The sequence below is a fragment of the Humulus lupulus genome, chromosome 4 (assembly GCF_963169125.1).
Source record: "Humulus lupulus chromosome 4, drHumLupu1.1, whole genome shotgun sequence".
NCBI classification, from domain to species: domain Eukaryota; kingdom Viridiplantae; phylum Streptophyta; class Magnoliopsida; order Rosales; family Cannabaceae; genus Humulus; species Humulus lupulus.
This window is the reverse complement of record NC_084796.1, coordinates 173,694,794-173,716,548: the sequence shown is the minus strand read 5'-3', so window position 1 is coordinate 173,716,548 and position 21,755 is coordinate 173,694,794. Positions and strand designations below refer to the sequence as shown.

The window sequence follows — 21,755 nt, the reverse complement described above, 5'->3', positions numbered from 1 at the left end:
ATATATAAACTATCATATTTAATGATATTCTTTTATTCTTATATATAAATATATATATGTATATATATACCCCTGCAGCAGCAGCAACTAGCTGCATAAATGCAGTAGCAACAACACCCCACCACACAGCAGAGACACTTGTAGGTCTACTGATCTACTGGATAAATTTTCAGTATGTCTTCAAGTATTAAATTGTTGAATATTGTTTTCAATTGGGTCAGTTTCTCAGTTGAAAAAAATTCTGATACAGGGAGCTATGTCCCTTGACATGGGAAGACTATTCACATGATATGGCATTGGAATTTTCTCTTATGTGGTAACTTTTTTGACTACCACTTAACTGTTTATATTTCTAATGATAATATATTCATATTATTTATACTAATAAGATTACTAATGATTGAAAACATGAACAGGTCCCAATATATATAGCAGAGAGCATCTCCATGGAGGTCTTACAACACTAAATCAGGTACAACAGATGATTAATTTCATCTTAATTCTGAATACTAGATGAGATTATCATAGAAAGTTAAATTCTTATATATGTTTGCTTGTTTGTTCTTCAACTCATGATTGTTCTTGAAGGATCACTTGCCTTTATCATAGGGACAACTATAAGTTGGAGATCATTAGCTCTAACTGGTAACTAGTGATTACAATTACATATTTTATTTCTTTTTCCTATATATCTATATATGTGTATGTTATGTGATTGAACTGAATTTTATTTCCTATATATCATTGCAAACTGAGAAAGTTAAAAGACTTCTTAAGAACATGGAATTGAGACTAGGAAAACAAAATCGTTTAATCTTAAAAACTTGAAAGAATACATATAACCTAGCATAAGCATTTAAACTATTTTTATTGTATTTCAAAGTAATGATAAATTACTATTAAAAATATTAATCATAATATGTTTTTTGGCTTTTAAATCTGACCTTTTATTCTCTGCTGTGAGTACACTTGTATGAAATGTAAGAGCTGGCATGGAGTTTGCAATGATCTTTGTATACTACAGGAGAAAGACTTGAAGTGAAAAAAATGATAATCTAAAGATGTGAAATAGAGAAAGAGAGGGTTGTAGTAGAAAGGAGAAACATTCTACCAGAAAGCCTATAACATAGCAATTCAACACATTCTCAATTTTCCCTCATTGGACCAATCTTTCAAAATAAAGAGTTGTCAGAACTACACACACTAAGTCTATGGTCTGATAGTTCCCAAGAGCAGAAAATTGCAATCTGATTGTGTTTCATTTTTGTTTGATACTATTATAAGAGAACAAGTTCTGGTTCTTACATTATGACCTAAAATTTTAAATTCAGAAATATGTTAATAACCTGATAGATCCATGAATTAAACTCTTGGGGAATCTCATCAACTAAAGCTCCACGAATGACCTTTAGTGGAACCTGTAAAATGCATGAAATTAGATTACAGATCAGAAGTCAAAACCATTAGAAGCTCTCAGCTAATTTGTTGTTTTCAAAGCATATTTTCATAAATTGGCCTGATAATATTTTATAGAAAATAAATAATAACATATATATACATTGAACTGCAAGAAAGTGCTTACTGATCTTGAAACAACAGTTGGAGGTGCCCCATTAGGCCAGAAAATGTATGCCCCTGAAGCCTGCAAGACAGGTCCTTTTAAGTACTGAAGGCATTGCTTGGACAAATTTGGGACTTGAATAACTCGACAACCATAGCACATGAAGTGCTTACCTGAGAATCAGAATCACCAGTGCTTGAACCATACCAGAGATAGCTCTGTTGTATTGGTACATCAACCTTGTAATATATGACAATCAAATGAGCATTATTTTAGCATGCAAACTTTTTTGTCAAGTCAGAGAAAAGAAATAAAAAAGTTCCTTACAGATGTAAAATTGACATATAAACTTAAGTTAGCATTCCATTTTTAGTGCCCATTTGTGGTTGGCTTGCTTGATTTTATAATATGTAACTACTGGGTTAAGAAATTGACATCATTAACCTAGTGGAAATTGTGATTCTCAAACCATATTGGAGAGAGTATTCTATTCATTCAAATATTCTAATATATGATAATGTGAACTAAGCAAACATATACTTACCAGTATTTTAACAATGTCAGTACGGGGCCAACCAAAGGGATTATATGTCACTACAACCTGAAATAGTATTAGTAATTAAGACAATGAAAAATTAAAAATCTCACCTTAGTATCCATTGAAGGGTAAGGAAATCTCAAAATTTTACCAAACTTTTCCCTTCTGGAATGTCTTCTTCTATTGGTGGGCAGTAACTGATATTGAATAATTGACACTGTATAAATCAATGTAAAGAAGATAAGGACAATGGAAATAAGTAGACCAAAAATAGCTGCATCAGTCTAGAGAAATATGATGAATAGAGAAATTTAAAAGATTGAAGCAATTTCAATAGAAATACTGGGTCATAAGAGGCTATAAATACATATACATGAAGAGAAATACTACTCTCTCATGAAATAAATTAAAAATCATAACTGAGATAAAGATAGATTCATTTACCTTTGAAAAGAAACTCTAAAATATTAATACAGAAATAATAACCTAAAACAAAAAAGAGGGTTTGAGAAATATATGGAAGGAGAGATTGTTAGTCATTGTTGGGGTTTTAGTGTGTGGGAAAAAAATATCAAATATACATGAAGAATTTATTCAACAGCCTGGAGTACAAACTGCAAATAGATTTCAGGTAAAAAGGAGTGTCCTTCAATCAACAGACTCCCAATACAAGATTAGAGTCTTTAAAATTCTGGAAGGACTGAGTGATCTTATCACCAACGAAAAGATCAGGGGTAAAGGCTAATAGATCCATGAAAGCTGCTTATTTTTAAGAATATTTACCAACCTCACACATGGTTTATATAAAATAAACTAAGACAATAAAGAAAAAATTAATCCAGAATTACACTACAATATCTACAATTCAATTTATGTTTAAAAATTCAAGACCTTAAAGAAGCAATTAAACATACATAAATCAGGAAATGGTAATTGTACAAAGAACATATTTATAAGGGTTTGGAGTGGCATTATGATCACGAATAGTTATTATATTAGATGCATCACTTCCTTGTCTTGGAATGTTCAGGAAAAAATCATAATAATAAAGAGCATAATTAACAAAAAGCTAGAACCACCACTGAAAGTATGTACACCAAATATCCCAAAAGAACGAAAATGAAACAAAATGTTGAGGCTAAGATACCAATAAAATAAGAAACTACTTCTCCATGTGTAGAAATTATACATATTAATCAATCTCCAGAAAGAGCAACTAAAATTCACTCGAAATACCAGTAATTTTTATAGTACAATACCTGGCCATTGTCAAACATATTGCAGATGTAAATGCCAAAATCTCTTTGAAGCCAAAAAATATCACAGTCTGTTCCATGCATCACCTAATTCAGTTTACATATAATCATAAATTGTGGTGCTCTATGCTGAAAAGAGAAAAGAGGATGTTAGGAGATCAACCTTTCTCTTTGTTGGGTCCTTGAAAACTTCTCTAAGATATGGACCAATGTGAATTCAGAGCTTCAGAGCATGTATTACAAAATCTTCGGTTCTTGTTGAGATTTGTATCAAACAAGTCAATCCTTGAAAAGAACGATATATTGATTATGTTCCAAATCAACCTAGATAAGAAAAATCAAAGTTAAAAAGAGCCACATGAGCATATATTAGAATTTCTTTTTTTTTTTCTCATTTTTTGATGGGAGGGCTTGGTTTGTCAAAAGTAGAAAATTGACTAGAAACATCTTGAATGATGGGGAGGATCACAACATGAAAGCTAATGGTGAAAAAAATGCCAACTTCAGCAAAATCATTGTTGTGATCAAAGGTTTACATGAAAAACAAGAAAGAAAATATATGATACAGTACCGATATTAACAATTTAAGTATTGAGTTTCATAATAGACCATAAGTGAAAAGGCTTCCACTTAAGTATGAGTTTCATATTAGACCATGAGCGGTAAATGCTTACACTTTAAAATGTTTAGTTTTCTATAATTCTACATTGTGTATATCAAATCCATTTCAAAGGGTCCTTCATTCTCCAATTCAAGAAACAGATCATCCACAAAGAAGAAAATGAAACTGCAACTTCGTCACAAAGACAAAGCAAACAATCTTGAATGGCTTTAGTAATATCTTACCACAAATTCATTTACAGCACGCAGCTTAGCAGCTAGGTTCTTTAAATCTTTTACTTCCTCTACAAACTTGAACAGTGTAGACTCAACTGGAGTCGGTTTTACCGGCTCAATATGCAGAATATCACTATCTTTATCGAAAAAATCCATATACGAAAACTGCTTCTACACCCATTAAAGAACACTACCAATCATAAACAAAACAGCAAACCGACCCAAGAATAGAGAACCAAGAAACTACTACAAGCAAAGCCATTATAACTATATCAAGCTTAAATAAACAGAGCTTTTCAAATAATTAATTAGATGAAGATTAAAGAAAACCAGAGATTACTAACCAGCAGGTGAATATACTCTTTACCATCCTCGCTCTTCTGCAACCAAACATGCTCAAATGGAATCTTCGGTTTCATCCCAGAAAACTCAAGAAAAAACAAATATACCTTGCCCCAACCAAAGTCGTCACTGCAAAGCTTGTTTCCATGAAGCTCGGAGCCCCCGACGAAGCCTGTCGCCACATCGATTGTCAGTACAAAATTCATCTCGAGCGGCTGGAGGATAGTACAGCTGCTGGTTCACACGCGTTGTAGCGATTCGCAGTCGTCCCTGAGTCCCTAAGTCCTAGCCCTCTGTAGCTGTGCCAATCGAGCCCACCCCGCCTATGCTGATCGAGCCCCACCAGACTTCTGCCAACGTCTCGGTGATAGATGAACTCCAAAAAAAAAAAAAAGAAGAGATGAGCCTTGGCTTTATGTGGCTGCTGCTGGTTGAATGAGATAGAGAAGAGATATGGTAGGGATTGTGAAATGGGCCTTGGCTTTCACAATTTTTTTTCTTTTTTTTTTAATAATAATAAAACAAAATGAAGAATGAGAGAATGGGAACGGGTAATAGAGGGAAAATATGCAAAGGGAAAGTTGATCGGAAACACCATAGATGATCGGAGGAGTCGAACAAGATATTTCCCAGAAAATTGTTTAGAGCTTTGGAAATAAAAAAAGTAGAGGAAAATAAAAAAGTAAAAGGTAGATGATAACTTTACAAGTAATAGCGCAGGCTCCAAAAATTTTATACCGCCAATTTTTTTTTCTTTGCCACTTATTATTTTATTATTGGAATTATTATAATACTTTTCCAACAGTGTTATATTCATATGTTATGAAAAATGGTATTTGGTGTAATGTTGGGCATAACCACACTTTACAACTGACAACAGTACGTAGCTTTAGACTGGTCCGCATAGGCTTCTAAAGAGATCCTGGGGACAGGATCCGTTAGAGTGGTGGCAGTACTGTTCCCCAATATCAGCGTACATTCCGTATGTAATCTCTTCTGCAGGTTAGTTGGGGAGACAAAACTCCGTGTTTCTCAGGAATGTGTCAGCATCTGGGAAGTTCAATCCTACAACCCAGATGTTAGGTCCATGTTCATTTACCAATATCCCAATTCGTTTACTAGGATCCCGGTTTGTTTTTCTAGATCTCGGGTTTATTTACTGATGTCTTAGTCCATTCAGACGGTTGAACTTCATCCTTATTCGCATCCCGAATGATGCCACTAAATCGAGACCAGGAAAATGAGCTAGGCCCGAACCTTAGTCCCAATTCCCTTGTTATGGCAGCGCCCATTGAACAGTTTTGGGCTTACTGACGAGTGGGCCACTAGGTTTCTCGTCCTCCCTGTCCATTGAGCTTACACTAGGCCTTTAATCTCTACGAAAGAGCCCATAGCCCCATTATGTCGTGTCGCGTGCCCTGGGGCAAAACGAGGATAACAATATATATATATATTAATAAAATTTATCTTAAAAAAATGTGTGCAATTAATTTAAAAAATGCAAACTAATTTCATTAAATATATATTCATAAATCTATTCCAATACCCTAACATCATGCTTTAATTCTGATTGATTGAGTTATCAATCATTTCTCATAAAAATCATGTACAATTAAGATCATGCAAACTAATTTCATTAAATGCATGTCTCCATAAATCTATTCCAATTTCTTAACATCATGCTTTAATTCTGATTGGTTGAGTTATTAATCATTTATCATAAAAGAATGTGCACAGTTAAGATCATGGCAATTAATTATATTAAATGTATGTCTCCATAAATCATTCCAATCCCTAATATTATGCTCTAATTCTGATTGGTTGATATATTAATCATTAAATTCAAAATTAACATATATACTTTTTATTTTTATTTATTAAATATAATATTAATGTCTAAAACTACCATTTTAAACTTGCAATAAACATTAACACTTATTGTGAAATGATAAATTTAAATTATGTTTTTAATCTTGTTAATAAATAAGTAATTTAGAAGTAAACTATTCAACTTCTCCCAAATATTGATCATCTTCTAATTTCTCAAAAATGATAAATAATAATAATTTTTTCTTTCTTTTACACAACTTGATTGAGAATAACAAAAGCTACTTTATAACATGAAGTAAAGATATATGTCTCTAGTACTATATTCCTTTGCTTCAAATGAACTCTCGAACAGCTTTCAATAATTTTGATCTATTCTTGTTGAAATTTGAGCATGCAATCCACGAAACTATGTGACATCTTTCTTCATTATAGTCGAACTACAATAGAGAATTTTGTTTTACTCAAGTATAGTATGCTAAGAACAAAATAAAATAAAACCTACCATTCAATTTATAATTTTAAAATAGGAGAAAAATATGATAATTTGTTTGTAAGTATAAAGAAAAAAAATAATTGAGAATCTTAAATGAAACACTTTAAAATATCTTCAGATTTTTCATCAAACACTTTCAAAATTGTTCTTGTGGGATTTTACTAAACAAATTTTTCAAGAGAAATAAGATTCTCATCTTTTTTAATTTCAAATCCTACATAACAAATAAAAATAAGTTGGAATATTTTTTAAAACAAAAAAAAGTTTTAGTAGTGAATTTTGAAATATGAAATTGGAGAAATAGATGATAATTTGTTTGTAAAAATAAAGAATGCACAAAAAAGATTGAAAGTCTTACAAGAAACACTATGAAAAATCTAGAGTTTTTTCATCAAACACATTAAAAAAAAATGGTTCTTGTGAGTTTTTACTAAACAAGTTTTTCAAGAGAAAAAAGATTTAGTCGTCTTTTTTAATTTCAAATCCTACATTACAAATAAAAATAAGTTGGAATTTTTTTGAAAAGAAATAGAAACTCTACTAGTGATTTTCGAAAATGGCATAAACTTAGAAATCTTACTTGAAACACTTTAAAAAACTGGAGCTTCTTCAATAAACAAGATTTTTAATATGAATAATTTTTGCATAAATATATATATATATATATATAATATATAAATTTCGAAATATGCATCATTAATTAGTCAACTAATTGTAGTTGGGAAGACATGAGTCATTACGTAAGAAATGAATCTGGAAAGAACATGGAATGAACAAGGAATAGAAGGAATGGAGATATAGAATCTTGGAATGAATCTTAAATAATGATTTTTTAATTATTTAATTAAATTAAAATGTGATCACCATGTCAGTAGGTAGCCCATTACCAAGTTTAAAAAAGACAAAAATAACATTAACTAGCATCTTTAAATATTGACCATTGGATTTTAACCCAAGGACCATTAATTGACAACCCATCAATGGGGAAAAACTCAATCACCATTAAGAGTGAACTCATATTTATATATACTATAGACATATAATTTATTATATTATATATGTACATCCTGAAATTCAGGACGAGTCTTTTAGACAGCTTAGATACAGCTGGCTAGCCAAGAAGTGTAATAGATGATCCACAAGTTCATATTTCCTCTGTAATGAGAGCGTGATTCCCAAGGTAAATAGCACGAGATGATATACACAAAGCAATAGACACGAGCTGATAACACCTATGAAGCATAGCATCCAAGACACGAGCTGACGCTACACTCAGCTCGCCTCAGCTCGGGGTATTCTGAAGATATGTCATTTCCCTGGATCTTTATAAACCTAGATATGTTATATAGACATGCGTGGACAGGCATTACATGTCCACAAATCCCTGAAATCCCAGACACGTAATATAATCATGCATGATTAGACATCACATGTCCAGTTATCCCTGATGACCCATGATCAGTTTTACCTAATGATTAGACCATACCTTAATATAAATTGTAATATTCATCATTAGTGTGAGACAGGTCACACGAGAGATTTAGATTCACGCGATGACCCCAATGCCCCTCCAGGAAATTTCTCTATAAATACTAAGACCTTAGATGGGGAGAGGGGTAGTGGTTTTTCTTTGTAATGCAAAAACTCTGTCAAAATTGAGAGAGAGATAAACAGTAATAACACAGACTCGTGGACTAAGGGGATTTTAACCTCCGAACCACGTAAAAAGGGACGAGTGTTCTTGATATTTCATTTTTAGTGTTTTTAAGTATCATTTACTTATTATGGTTTACCATTAAGCACTAATCCATCCCAGCAATTTACATAATTCACTATTAGAGAAAAATCGCGTCAACAATTTGGTACTTTCATTGAGAGCTGCAGATTAGTGCTATTGTGAAAGATTCAGATCAAAGTTCATCATGGTGATTACTCGCTCGAGACATGGTAATGAAACGGATCAGCCTGGTGGGCAGGAGGCTCACCATATTGCTGTTTCCGATGAAGAAAACCTTGAGATCCAGCAACGTTTAGGAAAACAACCGATTGGCCATGGCGACAACGGGAGTTCAACATCATTGTCGCCGAACCCGAACCCGAATTACTTGAATGGGGTAGAGTTGGAAAACATGCAGTTAAGGAGCCATTTAGCCAAAGCAAAAAAACAAATCGAGGAGGTTCTGGCTCGACTACCCCCTCTGGCAACCGACGTTAATGTCGAAAAGAGGCAAGGTGGAACTCATAAGTCCTGCCAAGATAGTCGACCCAGACCAAGTCGGTCGGTTAGAACCTCGACTTCAAGTTCTAAGCCCATGGCGCAAGATCACCAATAAATCCCGTTTGATGGCTTTCCCATGGATCATCAACAAATCAGCCAGTCGGTTAGGACCTCAATTCCAAGTTCAGTAACACCGTCGAATGCACCTAGAAATGCCCATAGCAATCCATGAAGAAGGTCTAGGGAAAACTCGCAATGATGGTATGTTCCAGCTGACCCCCCTGTGCCATGATCAGATCGCCAGAAAACGAGAGTCAGAAATGGCGGAGCAGAGCGACCTCTGGCTAATTTGGTCCATCCTGATGGGACAAGAATAGCCTCGCCAGTTAGGCATCCCCCGTCGCCCATAAGGCATACTGCACCTCCTCATTCTGTGCGAAACGTTCATACCTATGGGGACAGCAGGAGAAATCCTCCTCCTGTTGCCCCTGCGTATGCCCCACGAGCACGTGGGAATATCCCAGATCCTCATCCTCAACCATGAGATCTAAGTTTCTCTAATGGAAGTTATTGGACTAAGGGTCGTCAAAGTGGTAGGTCCGGCGTAGATTTGAGAAATCAACTGAGTTTGGTTCAGAGCCCTCGGGTCGATCCATAGACTGATCTACGAGATCGCCTGAATTTGTAAAGGAGAAATCCAGCTCGCGATGGAGTCAGTGGCACTCACCACGAGGGAGGTCCTTTCAAAGTATGTGATAACGGGAATGTCCCACCCAACCAAGCTCAAAATTGGAGGGACAATAACCCACCAAATGCGTACACCCGAATGGGAGCTGTTGAACAGCCCCAGGGAACCAAGGACCAAACCCTCGAGAGGTTAGCCCATATGGAGGAGCTGATGAAAAGACTCCTATTAGAGAAGGAAAAAGATGAATGTGACTCAGCGGATGAGCTCGAACTTTTCGCCCCTAACATCGCAGCAACAATATACCCATCGGGTTTCAGGATGCCCCATTTTTCAAAATTCGATGGAGATTGAGATTCATCCGACCACTTGGGAATGTTCAACACCCTGATGATGGCCCGCAATATTCGACCTGATCTGAGCCTGGTATTCACCTGGACTTTGGTCGGGCCGGCTAGACAATGGTTCAAGCAGTACAAGAAACATTCTATCAGTTCGTAGAAGAGTTTCTCTGCTAATTTCAAGAGGGCATTCTGGGCTTCTCAGGTGGCTCACATCAAGGCGGACTCCCTTGCTAATGTAAAGCAGCAGCCCAGAGAGCCTCTGAAAGCATATCTGAGTAGGTTCGCCAATATTGCTGCACGAGCTAGAGACAGGGATGAAATTTCTAGGCTCATGGCGATGAGAACAGGAATTCTTGTTGGGGGCGACCTATGGAAGGAAATCCAAAGAAAGGGGGTCAACACCATGGATGAGTTCCTGAACAGGGCTCAAAGGTGGATCAACTTGGAAGAGGCACAAGCTTCGGTCGCAGGAACCAGCCAAGTCCCTGCCCAACCCATTGGAGTGGTAACGGATGTTGCAGCTACAGCTCAAACTGTTACCCAAAATAACCAAGGGGGAGGTAGCAAGAGGAAAGGAAATGGTGAAGGCGGCCAGAGCGGTTCGAAGAAAAACAAGCCTGTGGAGAAGTTTAAGCCGATCTATGCAACTTATGTCTCTCAAAACACTCATCAGGGTCGGACCTTTGGCTCAATATGTCCGGAATCGAATAACTCCCAGTCAAATCGCTGGACAAAACATTCCATCAGCTCCGGAGGTCCCAGCAAATCAAATTGGAGCTCAGGTGAATCAGGATACCCCTCCTCCGATAACAGGGGGAGAGATAACGACCATCTCTGGAGGCCCTCATCTGGCAGGCACGAGCAGAGGTGCCCAGAAGAGGTATATCAATGAGCTGAGGTCTCACAACGAAGTTGAGTTTGTCCCGGAGCAACATTTATCTAAGCAACAGCGATTGGAGAAACAACCAATCAGTTTTACTGAAGAAGATGCTAGCCATGTCCAATTCCGACATAGCGATCCTCTAGTCATAAGCATCTAGCTCGCCAATCGGAGAGTTAGGAGGACACTAGTGGATAATGGAAGCTCTGTGAACCTACTATTTAGGTCCACACTGAAAAAAAAAAAAGGGATTGTCTGTGACCGAGCTAAAGGCAACCTCAATGATGCTGTATGGGTTTTTTGGTGAGGGATCGGCAGCTATCGGAAAAATCGAGTTAGTGATAACCTTGAGTGAAGGACCACGAACTGTTTCCAAGCTTCTCGAGTTTGTGGTCATCGATTTTCCGACCGTATACAATGCAACCTTGGGTCGACCTACGTTGATGGCATTCAAAGCCATAACATCTGTCCGTCACCTTGTGATCAAGTTCCCCTCATCTGCGGGAATATGCACTGTCCGAGGTGATCAGCTTGCTACCAGGGAATGCTACAGAATTTCCATGAAGGGAAAATCACAACCCGAGCAGCAAACAATGGCCATACAGGATGAGGGCGAGGAATCCCAAGAAGTAAGGACTGCTCCTGGAATGGAAGAACCTCAGCAAGCCAGTGGTAGGGATACTACCCCGAGTGATGATATCAATCCATGAGTAGGTGAAGATAAATTTGAGCTCCGAGCTATTGAAGAGCTCGAAGAAGTAAACATCGATCCAAGAAATGCTTCAAGAGTCGTTAAGCTCGGGAAAAATCTTGACGATGAGAGGAAGGCAGAGCTGATAATTTTTTTACAAGGGAATCTAGATGTTTTTCGCCTGGTCTCATGAAGACATGGTAGGGATAAGCCCGAGTGTGATCATGCATACCCAGAACTTGGATAAAAACGTGCCTGCGAAATCCCAGAAACAGAGACATCTAGGTACAACCCGAGCTGAGGCCTTGGAAGAAGAAGTAGCTCAGCTTTTAAAATGGAGGTTTATTCACGAGGCTAAATGTAACACCCCAAGATCCAGGGACTGTTACGGTGTGCCTTATAAACAGTGCTAAACTCGCTAATCGAGTCATTTGGCCAAAATGTGTAACTAAGTATGATTAGCGGTTTAGGGTTTAAACATTTTGGTTAAGATGTAATGTTTCACTAGAACGTTTAATATATACATTGGGATCCCGAAAATAAAGTTTCAGAGTTTATTACAGAAAATATTTACAACAGGCCGTTCTAAGCGGCAAAACAGGGTTCAACCCTAGTTCCACTTTAAACCTCGGCCGTGGCGGACGAGCAGCTGCATATGTACACATCATCACTTAAGCTCTTCAACTCAAGGATGGTCCAGCTTCCTCTTGCCTTTACCTGCACCACGTAGCACCCGTGAGCCAAAGCCCAGCAAGAAAACATAATAAAGCATGATATAATATCAACAACGATCATAATAACCATTCAGGACTATCAGTCCAAGAAAATAGGTGACAATAGCCAAAAGTCACAATAATGAGCATCGCTCCTTCTAGCCATGTGACGATAGGGTCACCAGGGCTTAACTGATAAGTGATCCTTTCATAAGTTTGATTAGGACAGGTGCATGGTGAATGGTCACCAACATAACCTTCCTCCCGACTCTAGAGTCGTGCTATGGACAGCGTCCCTTGGCCATGTGACAAACAGTCACCGGGGTCATATACCTTGGCCATAAACATCTGGTCATAGACTAGGCAAGCGCTTATAAGTTCTTCGACCTTCGGGTCGGTCTGGCATTAATGCCATAGAGCCATTCAATGCATGATTCTCAACTTTAGAGTCGGTCCTTGACTAGTCAGTGTCATTCACAAGTAAGACATGCCACCAATCATATATCACATGTTCCATATCCATAAACGAGGCATTTAGCATGCTTACTAAACAGGTATTAGTGCTATTAGGGCCATGCATAAACACAGAGGCTTAAGCTCTGAACAATATCATACTCAGTATATAAAGCATGTCCCAATCACATGTTTCTCATGCATCATATGCAATATATCCAGCAACCCAACATGCACCAATAACAGCCATGCATGTCACGTTTAATAGTCAACCAACATGCATCAAGAATAGCCATGCATGTCATAAATAATAATCAACCGGCATGCATCAATAATAACCACACACGTCATACTCAATAATCAACCAACATGCATCATAATAGCCATGCATGTCATACATAATAATCAACCGTCATACACCAATAATAGCCATGCATGTCTCGTATACACAGGGTGCAGTTTTCTTACCTTTGGTCCAAGCACAGGCTACCAACAAATGAGCCACAAGCACGATCCCGATTCCAAGCCTCTAATGATAACCTAGTCACAACCACAAATGGTGATCCAATGAGTTCAAGTTCTAAAATCAACCCTTGAACTAAAACTTAGCCTCCAAGACATCAATCCTCACTAATCCGGGTAGTAGGAATGATCCCGAGGCCTAAGGTTTGAGTTCCCATGACTAAAAACCCATTTTGGTCACTTTTCCTCTTTTGAGCCGCGGCCCCATCCATTAGAGCCGCAACCCCACCCAAATCAGGCCCAAAAATACTCTCTGACAGCAATTAGAGCCTCAGCTCTACCCCATAGAGCCGCAGCTCAAATAGCCCATCAGCACCATTTCAGCAGCTTCTTCAAGCTTGAGCCGTAGCGCCCAAGAACTGAGCCGCAACTCAACCTCGAACCCAACCAAAAATCCTCCATTTCTTCATCTAAAATCCTTTCATAAACATATCCAAACATCTCCAAACTCAAAAATCAAAGTTCCCAAACATCCCCATGATCCAAAACCCATAAAACCCAAGTCTCAAATCACCCAAAAACACATCAAAACATAAAATCCAATTTAAGCTTAAAAACTTTTAAAACTTAGAACTTAAAACTTGATTTACCTCCGATTGAGTTGTTTCCAACTAAATCCTCCGGCTAATAAGCTTCTAATCCTTCCTAGGATCGCTATGCCTCGATCCTCACTTGAATCTGAGTCCTAGAACTCAAGCTATCTTCGAAAAAGCGATCGGGAGACAAAAAGGGAACTTTTAGGGAGAGAGAACGTACAGAACGTTCTTTTTTATTCTTTTAAAAGGTTACTTCAAGCTTAAGTAGCCTCAACCAAATCCTAATGCTCGGGGTCCCGAAAACACCCCCGGGGACAAAATAGTCAAAACCTCCAGAATTTCCCCTGATCTTACTAACTCCCAATTTGTCACCAAATATTAATTCCCATTACCCAATAACCCGGTAATGCTCCAAATACCCCTTGGCTTACTCCAAGTCAAGCTTAAGTCCCGTTGTGACTTTCCCACTAGCTTACCTCCTAGGATCGTCTTGTGCTGGGTAACCCTGGCATAACCAAATAATAACAAGGCACCACGCCCATTTCACATATATGCCAAAAATGCCCGAAATGGCCAAAATATGAAAATCACCCAATTCATCACAAATGGGTTCAAATGCATATTTAATACACCTAAACATGCATATTATCATTAAATAATACAATAAAGCAATTATGGCCCTCCCGGCCTCCTAATCAAGGTCCTAAACCTTATTAGGAAATTTGGGGCATTACACTAAATATCTGATCTGGGTTGCAAATCTTGTCCTGGTCCCAAAGCCAAATGGAAAGTGGCAGACCTGCATCAATTTCTCTGACCTAAACAAAGCTTGTCCCAGGGATTGCTTCCCATTGCCAAGAATTGATCAGTTGGTTGATGCCACCACAGGGCATGAGCTCATGTCCTTCACGGATGCGTATTCTGGGTACAACCAGATCGCGATGAACCCTGCGGACCAGGAGCATACTAGCTTTATGACTCCAATGAATGTTTATTGTTATAAAGTAATGCCCTCCGGGCTGAAGAACGCAGGGGCTACCTACCAGCGATTAGTCAACAGAATGTTCGCTGATCAGATCGGGAAAAACATGGAAGTGTATGTTGATGATATGCTATCAAATCTAAGACTGCCGATAACCATGTTCCCGATCTGAAGGAATGTTTTGAGATCTTAAGAAGATATAACATGAGGTTGAATCCCCAGAGGTGTACCTTCGGAGTGGCATCAGGCAAGTTTCTGGGATTCATAGTCAATACTAGAAGGATAGAGGCGAGCCCCGACAAAATCAGATTGTTATTAGAAATTCCTTTGCCCAGGTCACGTAAGGATGTTCGATAGCGATCTCTTCACCGAGTTCAGTGAAAGGCACGACATAATTAAAACTTTCTCTTTGGTTGCCTACCCACAAGCCAATGGGCAAGTCGAGGCCGTGAATAAGACCCTCAAAGTCAGCCTTAAGAAGCGGTTAGGTGAGGCCAAGGGAGTCTAGCCTGAGCAGCTCCCCCAGTTACTATGGGCTTACCAGTTTCCCACTGAACTTCTATAGGGCACACCCCTTTCTCCCTGACTTTCGGAAGTGAGGTCGTCCTTCCCGTTGAAACGAAGATAGCCACGCACAGACTCCAGACCTTCAACTTGGAGCGAAATGATGAGTTGCTCAACGCGTCTCTCGACCTAATTGATGAAAAATGAGAGGATTCGCAGCTATAGCTCGCGCATTACCAGCAAAAAAATCACTCATTATTTTAATTCAAAGGTCAGGAGGCGTATATTTGGTTTGGGCGACCTAGTACTCCGAAGGGTCTTTTTGGCAAGCAAGGACCCCAAAGACGGTGCCTTGGGTCCGAGCTCGGAAGGGCCCTATCAAATAGTGGAGGTCGTACATGAGGGAACCTTCAAATTAGATCGACATAATGGAGAAACAGTCCCATGGACCTGGAATGCTATGCACCTAAAGAAGTATTATCAATGATGATACCACCCATCTATGTAAGGCTTAGTTATAAAAGCCATTTAATTTAAGAAATAAAAGAATCATTGTATATTTCTTGTCTTTCATATAATTTCATCTATGTATTAGTTCGTGTGATAGCGTTTGTCCAAAGCAACTAAGAAAGTTCACTTTCGGATTACCTGGGGGGCATATAACACAAGAAGGATTAAAACTTGGACGCTAGAGAAATTGACCAATCGAGGTTTTCTTTCGGGATAATGCGAGATGTCAACAAATCTAGCATGAACTAAGTTTTAAATCATCAAAAATTCTGGATATAACCAGGTACAAAAATATCATGTATACAACCAGGTCTAAAACTTGGAAGTTAGTAAAATTGATTAACCAATGTTTTTTCTAAAAAACGCAAGGTGTCAATAACCCTAGCACGAACTATGTTTTAATTAAATATCCTGGATACAACCAGTTCCAAAACTTGGAAGTTAGCAAAATTGAAGATCCAATGGCTTCCTTAGAAGCTCGGGATAACAATAAAACCTAACAAGAACTAAGTTTGGAATATTCAAAATCCTGAATATAACCAGGTCCAAGGCCTGATACTTAACAGGTAGGATATAAATCAACATTAATTTTGGTTGTAACCAAATTTAAAATATCTATCCCGATATAAAAGTCATTTCCTAAGATTTTGAATGTACAAGTCATAAACATAAGAAAAAATCAAGGAAAAGACATATATAAAAAAGTAGATATTGGAATTATAAATAAATTGTCTCAAGGAAAAATAACCTCGCACCGGGCCAACACGGAAAATGTTTACAAAAAATAATAATAAGGTGAACAAAGACAAAAGAAAATTAAGATCCTCCAGGGCGCTCTGAGGACGTCACCTCCTCGATGTCCTGCTCGCCAGCGGTGGAGGCCTCCCCAATCTCGAGCTGCTCTTGTTGAATCCAAGCCTTGAACTTCTCGAGGTAGGGATCCCACACTTCAGAGGTCAGGAAGGAGAAGTTTCCATCATTGTTGAAGGCCCAGCAATGGTACAACATGCCCTCCATGGAGGTTAGCGAGGCCTCCTTCTCCTCCTTAAAGCAGACTCGGCCTCCAATTGCTTGGCTTTGGCCTCCGCAAGCTCAGTTTGAAGAGCAGCCAAGGTGGCCTTTGCAGCCTGCTTACCCTCTTGAGACGCTGCGAGAGCAGCCTTGGCATCCAGCTTGCCTTGTTGAGCAGTTGTAAGGGCAGTCTGGGCGATAGTCAAGGCCATCTGAGCAGCCTGGAGCTCGACCTGAAGCTCGTCATTCCTGGCCCTGGCCCAAGCTATGCTACGGTGCTGAGCCAAGACCGCCTGCAAAAAGTAAAGAAGCAAGTTAGACACGCACTGGGATAAAATTAAAAGAGTATGTCTGGCTAAGGAAAGTTGGCTTACTGTAAGGTTCATCCCCAGCGCGGACTCCATAACGTTCTCCGGGCTCCTCTCCTCGATCACCCTCAGGTCCTTCGGATTGTCCTTGTAAAAATTCTCCACCGTATGGTTAGCCGTCTCATAGAGAGTCCCCCGAAAGGTATTCGGGATCTTCTCCAGGTCCTGGACATTAACCGAAATACGTAGGGAGGCGGTGGGGACTATAGGCGCTGGGGGATCAGCTTGTGCTGCCTGATCCTGAGCAGAGGCGGGTGGAAATCGGGGAGGAGGTGGAGGTGAACCCCTCCTCTCCTGAGCAGCTGGAGCTGTCGAGCTCTGGCCTTCCCCTTAGCCGGGGATTTGGAGGTCATTCCTGCTGCAGGAGGCACCTTCTTTGATGTAAGACAGAGCTTCTTTACGAGTACCCCCGAGCTGGATTTTCCCTCCTGGAAAATTGTGCGGATATCAGGAACCCCTTGTTGTGCCATATCCTTGTCTGAGAAAGAGTGGGAAGAACGTTAATATACATACAAAGTCATTAGTTTACATAAAATGTATATACGATATAACAAAAAGTCCTACCCTCCGAGCTAGAGGAGGAGTCTATTGCCACGACCTCCGGCCTCAGAACCGCTATAAGAGAAGGGGAGCCTAAGTCTACAATTTCTTGGATTAGGGGAGGTTCAAGCTCAGGTTCTATCTCGGGGCTGGACTCCTCTACGATTTTCCTACGCCCAGGGGCAAGGATACCCTAGCGCAGGGAGGCCCATGACCTAAGGTTGGTTCCATATTCTTCAAAAAATACTGACCTAAAGGATAGGGTGTTGTCTACAACTATGGTGCCCCTGGGATGGCCCATGTCGTGACGTAACACTAAATGATCCACGCACTGAAGCATGGTTATGTTACGGTCAGGGTCATTAGGGTGACGATGTATGAGCTGGTTTGGGTTAAACCTAACTAGCCTAAGGTTAGCGACAACTCTATCTAAGTCCCTAAAGGGGTATGGGTTACCTTGGCCGGAGGGGCCGGCTGCTGCCCCCGATGAAGCTCGCTCTACATCAGGGTCTCGAGCAACCTCGGGAGCTCGCCTCTTCCGCACTAGAGGTACCTCGTCCTCTTCTTGCTCCTCGCCTTCATTGGCCTCAGCACCCCCTTCGGGGATAGGCGGGAGCTCACGAACTATCTGGATGTTAGCCCGTGTTCTTCTCAAGGCCATAGTCTGGCCCTCAGTAATTAATTTAAACGCAAACATTGTGTCGTCAGACTTGAGCTGGCGGTAATCCTTCTCACTAGGCGGAAGCCTCGACAGAGAATCATATTGACCCCCGAGGGTCCCAGATTTGGTCGTCCTCACAAAAATGGTTGCATGAAGATACTACTCAATTAGTATACATGCGAGAGATAGCTCCAGGTACAAAGGGAATAATTTCACGAGCTAAGAGAGAAAAGAAAACTTACGAGGATGATTGAAGTAGCGATGTTCGCAATTGCGAAACCCATTCGACATAAAGAATTGATCTTTATAGTCTTTGGGATGGCTGGGCAGCTCGAAGACTGCGGGCGAGTTAGGGAATCGGGTCAAGTAATAAAACCCATCACCTCGCCCTCATTGATCTGGGCTGGCCTTAAGGCAGAAAAGTAGAGAATGTCTGTGGTGGTGGGGACCTCCCACTCATGCTTCAGGAAAAGGTATTTCAACCCTACCAGCAGTCGGTATGAGTTCGGGGGGAGTTGAAACGACGCTAACTTCACGTAGTTGAGGAAGTCAGCAAAATATTGATCGAGGGGAAGGAAGGCCCCTGCCTTTAGGTGCTCATCACTCTGGGCTGCAAAGTCTTCCTGGAGTGGTGCGTAGCCTCGTTCCCCTTCAATTGGAGGCCGAGCAATGAGGATGCTAGTCCCAACCTCAATGTTGTGGGAAAACATTATCTTGTTGACCCTTCCTTGGGTCATGATCTTGGAGACTATTCTCTCTACCTCGAAAAAGGCATCAGGTCCGACCACGACGTCCTCCTCCACCACGGGGCCGAACTGAGGGATAGGGGATTCGGAGGAGACCTCTTTCCCCTTGTTGGCTCGTTGAGGCGATGAGCCGGCTGCACTCTTTTAGGGAATACTCTTCTTAGGCTCCATTAGATCGCTTGACGAACAAGAATGATGGAACACTTAGTAGGCGACCTAGAATTGTTATAAAAGAAAGAAAGCATAAAGGAAGGCTGAGGCTTTTAACGCACGAGTTGAGGTAATCTCAGCCCGTGGTGTGATGCCACCCGCTACCTACACTACGCGCCTAGGTTTCCCAACAGACCCCTGATGTTTAGGGATCCGTGTGTCAGAAAATCAGGCCACTGCTCTTCTTGGGGAACGGTTTAGAGCAAAACCACCCAAGAAGTGTAACCCCTAAGCAACCTGGTTTTGAACCCTAAAAACTTCTCATCTTTTATATCCTGAATGGGTATTTCCTAATGTTAGGAAAATATGTATTGCCTCAATGGAAATAGTAAGATAATGTTACAACTCTATGCAAAAAAAATTACAATGAACAAGGTTGATTAAATAAAGTGTTACAACTCTATAACTGAAAATACAAATAAAGCAAAGGAAATAAAGAAGAAGAGAATAGTAAAATACAACTCAAAGCAAAAGGTTACAAATAAAATAAAGTGTTTGGACCAAATGAAAAGATTACAACTCTTAAACAAAATATACAAGTAAATAGAACAAGAGAATAAGAAGAAGAACAATAGAATAAAAAGAAGAATAGAAACACAAGTAAACTCTGACTTACACAACCTAAGTGAAGAGAGTTGGGGATCACCAACTTGTACAAGGTTTAAAACCTTTGTCCAAAAGCTTATTTCCCCCTAACTCAAGCACTAAGGGATCTCTCTCAGATATTGGAAAAGCTTTCTGGAATTATCAAACCTCAAGGTGTTTCTAGCCAAGTGCTCTAATGGATAGAAATGTTGTGTCTTACAAGTGAGCATTAGGCTCCTATTTATAGAGTTTAGAGACACCCTTTGAATTTCAAATTCCACCAACCCCCATGGCTGTTACCAATGATTAATTGGATGTTTTATGGAATTAAAATAGAGATTTGGGAGTTACTTGGCTTTTGGAAACGGTCAAAATTGGATAAAAACCAAAGTTGGAAGAGGCTATCAGGCATTAGGGCCGCGGCGCCTCCCTCAGTCAGTTCCAGCAGCAATTTTTTCAGTTTTTTTCAAAACGTTCCAATTTATTCCCACTTGATTTTGTAACTTACATACACAATATGGGAGTTAAAATCACATCTCTATCAGCCATTTCTCATATGGCTTTAAGAAATTCATCTCAATATTGTGTAACAACAAATCTACACAATAATGGGTGATATTTAGGAGTTACAAATTTGTGATGAATTTGTAACACCAAATATATTACATGTTTGGATATTTCACATATATCCAAATAATGTAACTCTCTATTATATGTTACAATATGTGACACTCTATGTCACATTTATTTAATCTAAAACATTATATTATAAAATAATATAATATTACATTATATTATAAAATAATATAACACCTAAAATTCTCCATAAATTGCCCAGAAACTACCCAGTTTTATGAATATCACAGTTCTAGAGATATTTTAAGACCTACTTAGTAAACCTAAGTCGAAGCCTATGTACCAAAAACATTTGGAGTACAACCTAATATTGACTACGGTGAAGTGACTACGGTGAAGTGCGGATGAGCATGATAAAAAGAAAAGAAACACAGAAACCAGTAAAGGAAAAAAAAATTTCAAAACCAAAAGACTTACAGTGTGTTCTCCAAATAAGAAGTAGACTTTGCAGGGGTGAGTTCCTGGAAGACTCCTGAGTAACTGGGCTTCTAAGGGTTTTTGCAACAGATGGTTTCTAGATTTTTCTGAGAAGGAAGAAGGGTTCTGAAATGCAAAAGAGAGAAGATGTAGAAAGATTTCGAATGAAAGGTGGTGAATCTTGGAAATTGCCAGCCTTATTTATACGTAAAAGGCATAAAACTACGTGGACCGTCCAATCAAACTAGTGCAAGATCCGAGGATAGTGTTTCGAAAGATGAAACGGTGGCAAAAAGTTGGTCTGGCCATTAATGCAATCCTCGAAACCTAAACAGACACCAATCGCGGCGTTCCACATGTCCAGTACTCAAGTAATGGGCAAACTTGGATAATCACGACAGAAGTTTAAAAGTCCCCGCCGTGTAAGTCAAAAAATGACGTCATGAACACGAGTAGGGACTTGGGGGCCAAATGTACGTCCTGAAATTCAGAACGAGTCTTTTAGACAACTCGGATATAGCTAGCTAGCCAAGAACTGTAATAGATGATCCAGAAGTTCATATTTCCTCTGTAATGAGAGCGTGATTCCCCAGGTAAATAGCACGAGCTGATGTACACAAAGCAATAGACACGAACTGATAACACCTATGAAGCATTGCATCCAAGAAACGAGCTGACGCTACACT

The 21,755-nt window shown here is 39.4% G+C and overlaps 1 long non-coding RNA gene across 1 annotated transcript; it reads right to left on the bottom strand.

The window, feature by feature from the left end:
• Positions 1–1,084: 1,084 nt before the first annotated feature.
• LOC133829284 (uncharacterized) lies at positions 1,085–2,006 on the bottom strand. Its single transcript, XR_009891659.1, has 4 exons — positions 1,889–2,006; positions 1,735–1,800; positions 1,583–1,642; positions 1,085–1,418 (listed from the first exon to the last, which is right to left on the bottom strand). It is a non-coding gene; the product is annotated as an uncharacterized LOC133829284 (long non-coding RNA).
• Between the last annotated feature and the right edge of the window lie 19,749 nt (positions 2,007–21,755).